General features: G+C 36.1%; 1 non-coding gene across 1 annotated transcript; it reads right to left on the bottom strand.

Moving 5' to 3' along the window:
* Positions 1 to 6,389: 6,389 nt before the first annotated feature.
* Positions 6,390 to 6,496, bottom strand: LOC141715439 (small nucleolar RNA R71). The gene has a single exon (XR_012572203.1). It is a non-coding gene; the product is annotated as a small nucleolar RNA R71 (small nucleolar RNA).
* Positions 6,497 to 6,996: the final 500 nt, after the last annotated feature.

Here is a 6,996-nt window from a genome sequence, read left to right as displayed (position 1 = left end):
AATAATAGTAAAATGAGTTGCGAGAATGATTAATAAGTAGCGCGTATGTACGAGTCACAATAAATAAGAACAGGATCTAACGAAACGATATATGTTTATGATTATAGATTTCTGAGCGGACCCTAGAGCATCCTCCACCTCAAGGTACCCAGGAAAGTTTACGAACCCAACACCATATAATTTTGTATTGTGAAAGGATTTTCTTACTATCTTTTGCATAAATGCCATGATTGCCATGATACTAAGTATTTGAGTTTTCGCGTAAATAGCGATTGTGTTACGATGTATATATGTCGTAAAATATTTTAACACCGCCATGAGCGTGATGTATGATTATAAGACCGAGATTCGGTCGGAGTTTTAAAACAAAAACCCGAGAATCATTCCGGAGATGTTTTGGACGATTAAAGTCCGTACTTGTTTTATTTCAAGGGACTTGATATTCACTTGCGAAATATTAAATACCTCGAATTTAGTTGAAACGATTTCCAAATTTTGTATTCCCTCAACTATATTTTATTATTCGAATAATGAATATTATTTCAGTTATTCATTTAAGAAGGAGAATTATTTTCCAATATTAATTTATTTTAAACTCGATTAAGTATATTATTAAGGATTACTTTAACTATTCCAACATAAATTAGTTGAGCAATATTATTTCAAATATTCTTTTAAAATATATAATTATTCAAGGTTTAATTATTTAACAATTATTATTTAATTATTAAATATTTTTAAATGATTTAATATGATTTAAAAATCATAAAACCTAATTTAAAATACTTTCTGAACTTCAGAAAATCATTCGAATAATTCAAATCGTCGAAGAATATTATCTCGACCTATTTTAAATATTTTGAATATAGTTTCAAAAGAAACTCCCCTCATTTATTTTCTGTTGACAACGGTCACATTATCTTAGTACTTCCCCCGAAAATTCTCGGAAGTACATATATATATATATATATATATATATATATATACTAGCAACATGAGTTGTGCCTATCAATAAGTTAAATGCTTTGGGAACTCGAGGAGTACGAGTTCTTAGGATATGATAGGATTTCTTAAAGTAAAAGGGAGGGGTAGAGATCCAGTACTTCGTGCATTGGGGAGACTGTCAGTACCGTGGGAGACGGTACTATATGTGCCTAAGGACCTGCGAAGTGTGTGTATACCCGAAATGGGACACATAGCCCGTATGCGGCAAGGGTGATAATCGGGATACAAAGGTGTCGTCCTTATACTAGTAGAAAAGGTTACTATTTCTGTATTACGACTGATCATCTATGCGGTGGCTCCACTGAATGTCCTAAATTCTTCCAATTGGAATTGTGATGCAATACCGTAACCCAAGCCTAGGTGCTGGGTTTATCATTAAGGTATTCACAGGATAATAAGTCCACAAAAGAATTGTCTTCGAAAGAAGGTATGCATCACTGAGGAAAACTATTTTTGAATAAACATATATATAATATATGGAATTATACTTGAGTTTATCATACAGTCATTTCATACTGTATATTATTATGCTGGATTTTTATAGCTCACACTTATTTTCTTAAATTGACACAACACAACAGTGAATCAAGATGCCTATCATGAAACTCACAGCCAGGAAACAGGTAGGAAACGGCCAGCTGTTTCGTAGGATGTTTGGTGTTGTACCTCAGGTAGACCGAATAAGTTGGATTGGCTTTCAGTTATTTTTAGTCCGGCTTATTTACAAGTATGACTTATGTAAGATAATAAATAAGAAATATATATTTGACCAACAGTCTAACCTTACGTAAAGGTTATTTCCGCGGTAAGACTTAATCACTTTTGGGATAGTAATAATAATCACTTGTGGATTGATATAACCTAGTAATGAATGGTTCATTTTCATGACAATAACATGTAAGTGTGTGTGTGTAGATAAGTGTGGGGTCGTAAAGGTGTGAGTATTTATATATTATGGTATGAGATAAGTGTTATACAGAATCAACAGGCAAATGCAAACTCTTACCTCTCTGGTACAGAGTCAACAGGAAGACATCCAAACCTTGGTGGACTCCCACAAGCATTTAAAAATGCAAAATTATGTGGCTTTAGGAGTTATCATGAAAAAGCTTAATATTCTATTGCCTGCACTTCCTGAGACTGTGAGGCCAGAAATACCAACTTCCCGACTCATGCCTGTTCCCAAGACTAAGGGGGAGATAGAAGCTAGGATTCAAGAATCCAAGGATGCTGGTAAATCAAAGGAGACTGGAAAATTGACATCAACTACTCAGACTAGTCAAAGCTCTTCAAAATCTCAAATTTCTAAAGATGTTGGAAAGGAAAGACATCTAAAAGCTGTAGAAGGACCCTGTCAAGATCAAGAATTCAATGACCTTCTAGCAGGCTTGAGGGTGTCTCTCCACAACAACTACATCATATACAAGAAAGATTTGGCCAACAACATCAATTTTATTAGAGTGGTGATTATCAAGATTGATTACTTTATGGAGAAGAGGATGTAGCTAATATGAATGATTGTGGATTGGACAGATGACTCCAGGTGTCTCTCTCCAATATTCAAAAAATGAGAGCATCTGAGCTGGATATAGTGATTGACAAGGTACACACAGTCATTCCAGAGGACACACAATTGCTGCATGAACTCAAGAAGGCTCGGATAGATGTTTTTCCTGAAGCATATCTCTATCCAAGCAAGGGTGTTGCCTACATCTGTCCTTCAACTTAGAAATGCAAACTCTTCACTGTTCCTAAGAATAATGTTAGAGGAAACATGAGGTTAATAATGACTCTTCAATCTAATCTGAAATGCAAAAATTTCAAGAAAATTGAAGATGAAGAGATGGTTAGAATCCTGGAAAGGTACCTTGTGAATGTCGATACCATGTTGCCAAACTTACAATACAACTTAAAGGATGACAAGGATGATGATGAGCGGAAGCAAGATAATCAACCTCCTTCTGGCTCAAATCCAAGTCAATCCTCTAGAGCAACTGGTAGCAAAGAGAAGAAGCATGATGAGAAAAAGAAAGATGATAAGAAGAGAGGAGAAGAGAGAAGAAGAAAGAAAAGGAAGATGCCTCAAAACCACAAAAGCAATCCCTATCAATCCAAATCAACCAAGCTCAACCTTCTAAGCCAACAAACTCAAATACTAAACCACCTCAAACCTCAAAGCCCAAATTCTTGTACAAATAAACTGCCAATACCTTACTGAAAATTCCAATCACCTCAAGCCAAACATCTCTAAAGAAAATCTCAAACCTACCTTCTGTAAAGCCATCAACCAAAATTATTTACAAATTTATTGGGAGAAAATCAAAGAAATTTCAAGTAACTGAGAGGGCCATCTGGAACTGTTTCAATCAAAGTGATTTTCTACCTCTGAACTGGTGCATCTCAAATGAAGACTACTTTCAAAAACTAGCTGAAAAAAATGGTCAGAGTTTGTGTTTTATCACTAAGGGAAGTAAGAATCTATTATCAGGATGGAACCTTCACATTTATTGGAAAAAACCTAATGGACATATTTTCACCCACAGAGATCAAAAGAGTAATAAGCCTACTAAGGACAAGGATACTGCAACTAAGGCATGGAGATCTGTTTTGGCTGAATGGTTGGTAGAAAGGGAAGAAAGAATAGCAAGGAACAAGGCTGAAAGTGAGGAGATGAAAAGAAATTATATTAAGGAGATAGACATGTATATACAAAAATCTGAAGATCTCAAGGCAAAGGGGATGAACAGAGTTATAAAGGATGGACAATTTCTAAACATCAAAGCTGGCAGATTCTCAAGGTTTAGGATTGATTTATTGAGTGGTTATCCATTACCTGACAAATTCAAACTTGTAGAAGCTCTAAGAGGGACACCAATCATAGAGGAACTGGAAGTACTTGTAAAGTTAAATGACCTCATTAGAGAAGAAACAAGAGATGAAAAATTTGTCTGATAAATATATCTATCAAACTCAAGAAATCACCTAATGTATAAATGTTGTATTTATGTCAATTGTGTATGTAATGTTTTATTGTTCATTTTAGCTTGGGGTTAGTCTTGTTAACAGGAATGAATTTGTGATAAGCAATCTTTTCACAAATTGGGGGAGATTATTGTGCAAGGCATGCCTGTACTATAATAAGACTAAGTCAAATTGACAGCGCCAAGTAAGTTGTATGACAATCTAAATTTGCATGTTGTATTGTATTACTTGGGTCTGTAAAAGTATCGATAGATTAGATTGGAGTATTTTTCTATAAACACAGATATATTACATAAATTATTAAGAAGAAGAAGAAGAAGAAGAAGAAGAAGAAGAAGAAGAAGAAGAAGTGATAAATGGCATTTTATACCACTTAGAGCGTCTCATAACGGCTTGAATTGGTGTCTTGAACTCGAGTATTTTAAATGTATTTGACGCGTTTTCGAGTGTTTTTGCATTTCAGGGTATAACTTGCTTAGATAGGTAGATTTCATCAAAATAAGCTTAAGGAAGTGCTTGGAATCAGTCCCGGGTTGATGTGCGAAGAATTCATCAAAAACAGAAGCAAAATAATATTTTTTCCAGAAGTGATGCAGGTGCCCGCCTGATGGGAGCAGGCGCCCGCCTGGAAGAAGGAGGCGGCCGCCTGGGTGCGGAATTTCAGAATCTGGGTTTTATTAATTAGAGTTCAATTGGGCTTCTGTTAGCGCTAATTCTTTTGGGGTATTATATAAACCTTTTAGGAAGACGTTTTCTTCATAGAAGATAATCGAGAGCGAAGGCAAGAATATTGAGAAGATCATTTTAGCACGCAACAACGAAGAAGAGGAAGTATACGTTTATCTTGTGATTCTTTTAATTCGTTGTAACAGTGGATGCTAGTTTTCTTTATGCTTTGAACCTTAATACTCTTGTGATGTACTTCATTATTTATTAAGTATTTTTATTAGTTTATATCGTTGTGTTATTATCATGCTTTCATATGAACCCATGGTGACGATGAGTTCTATTATGGGCTAATCGTGGTCATAGGATCATGGCGGATTTATTATGGATTTCTTAGTTAATTGTTTAATACCTTGGTATGTGGTGATTGTATGATATCTAGCATAGGTTGTGCTTATTCATCTTATGTGCGTCACGAACATGTAAGATAGCCTGTTAATATCTTGTGAAGCGACAGTGAATCTTGAGATTTAGAACTTGCCATGCTAGCATAGGTTCATGTATTGTATGCATGATTAGTGGGTAACTCTAATCATTTTACTTGACCTGTGTAATCATAGTGAATAACTTGCGCTTTAATCATTATGTTGTCAAATTCTGTAGATATATAGGGTCTCAATATAATTGATGTCTATTCAACTTCTATCTTAATTGTGGATGCTTGGTAGAATGGTATTCGTACAACGGAAGTTGGCGTTTATCAGTTTCGTGTTGTTCGATTAATATCATCATCATTACATGCTAAGGGTAATAACAATAACTATTGAATGAATTATTAATGAAGTTATAATCTCATGTGTATTTAATATTGTTAATTCAAGTGTTTAATTCTCGTAGTTATTATTAGTTAATCAACCTTAATTGTTATTGTCTTGACATTGAAGAATAATCATACATTGGTGAGTAAGTGTTAATTAGATATAATCAATCAGAGTCTCTGTGGGAACGAACTAGAAATCATTCTATATTATACTTGCGTGATTTATTTAGCGCATGCTTTGTGCCTAACAAGTTTTTTGGCGCCGTTGCCGGGGACTCGGTGTTAATTTGTTTAGTTTATGTACTTGCCATCAATGGTCATTAGGATTCATTGATTAAGACTTGTTACTTACTGCTTCCGGTTGTGTTTCAGGTGCTCTAGCGAGCGTTTATGCAAACACGTTCTCGCACTCGCAAGAGGAATCTGAATAAAGCTGAGGAGACAGATACAGCTCTTGACTTTCCGGAGAAGATAGTTTTTAAAGATTCGGATAAAGAGAGTGAAAAGAAAGAACCTGAAATAATGGGTGATCATATAGTTCAAGCTGATCCAGCTCTTATGGACTTTTCTCGGCCTAAAATTGATGACATTCAGTCAAGCATCATTCATCCGGCTATTCAGGCCAATACTTTTGAAATCAAGCCGGACACTATTCAGATGGTGCAGAATTCTATTTCGTTCAGGAGGTGCTGCGACTGAAGATCCCAACATGCATATCAGGAATTTTGTCGCGATCTGTAGTACTTTCAAATATAATGGTGTTACTGATGAGGCTATCAAGCTGAGGGTTTTCCCATTCTCTCTGAGGGACAAAGCTGAGGACTGGTTACATTCTTTACCAGCTGGGTCCATCACTACCTGGGAAGATCTTGCACAAAAGTTTATGGTGAAGTTATATTCAATGGCCAAGACTGCAGCTGTGAGGAGTGCTCTTACTCAGTTTGTGCAGCAACAAGGAGAATCTATGTGCGAAGCTTGGGAGCGCTACAAGGAGATGTTGAGAAAGTGTCCACATCATGCTATGCCTGACTTGATGGTGATCACTGGTTTCTACAATGGTTTGGGGGCCCAATCTCGGCCCATGCTCGATGCAGCTTTTGGAGGCGTCTTGTGGGCCAAAAGCTATACTGAGGCCTAAAATCTCATTGAAACTATGGCTGCAAACGAGTATCAAAACCCAACTCAAATGATGATGCCAGGGAAGGTATCAGGTATTCTTGAAGTTGATGCAGCTATAGCTATTACAGTGCAGCTACAGGCACTGTCTATGAAGGTCGATTCTTTAGCCAACTATGGAGTAAATGAAATAGCTATTGTCTGTGAGCTTTGTGCAGGCTCTCATGCTACGGATCAATTTTCTCTTGTTAATGAATTTGTTCAGTATGTGAACAATTTTCAGTGACCGCAGCAGCCTGTGCCCGCTACTTATCATCCTAGTAACAGAAATCATCCCAATTTTAGCTGGAGCAATAATCAGAATGCTGTTCAGCAACCATATCAGCAAGCTGCAAGTAAACATTTTA

The sequence above is a fragment of the Apium graveolens genome, chromosome 3 (genome assembly GCF_009905375.1).
Source record: "Apium graveolens cultivar Ventura chromosome 3, ASM990537v1, whole genome shotgun sequence".
NCBI lineage: Eukaryota > Viridiplantae > Streptophyta > Magnoliopsida > Apiales > Apiaceae > Apium > Apium graveolens.
This window is presented reverse-complemented; position numbering and strand designations above follow the sequence as displayed.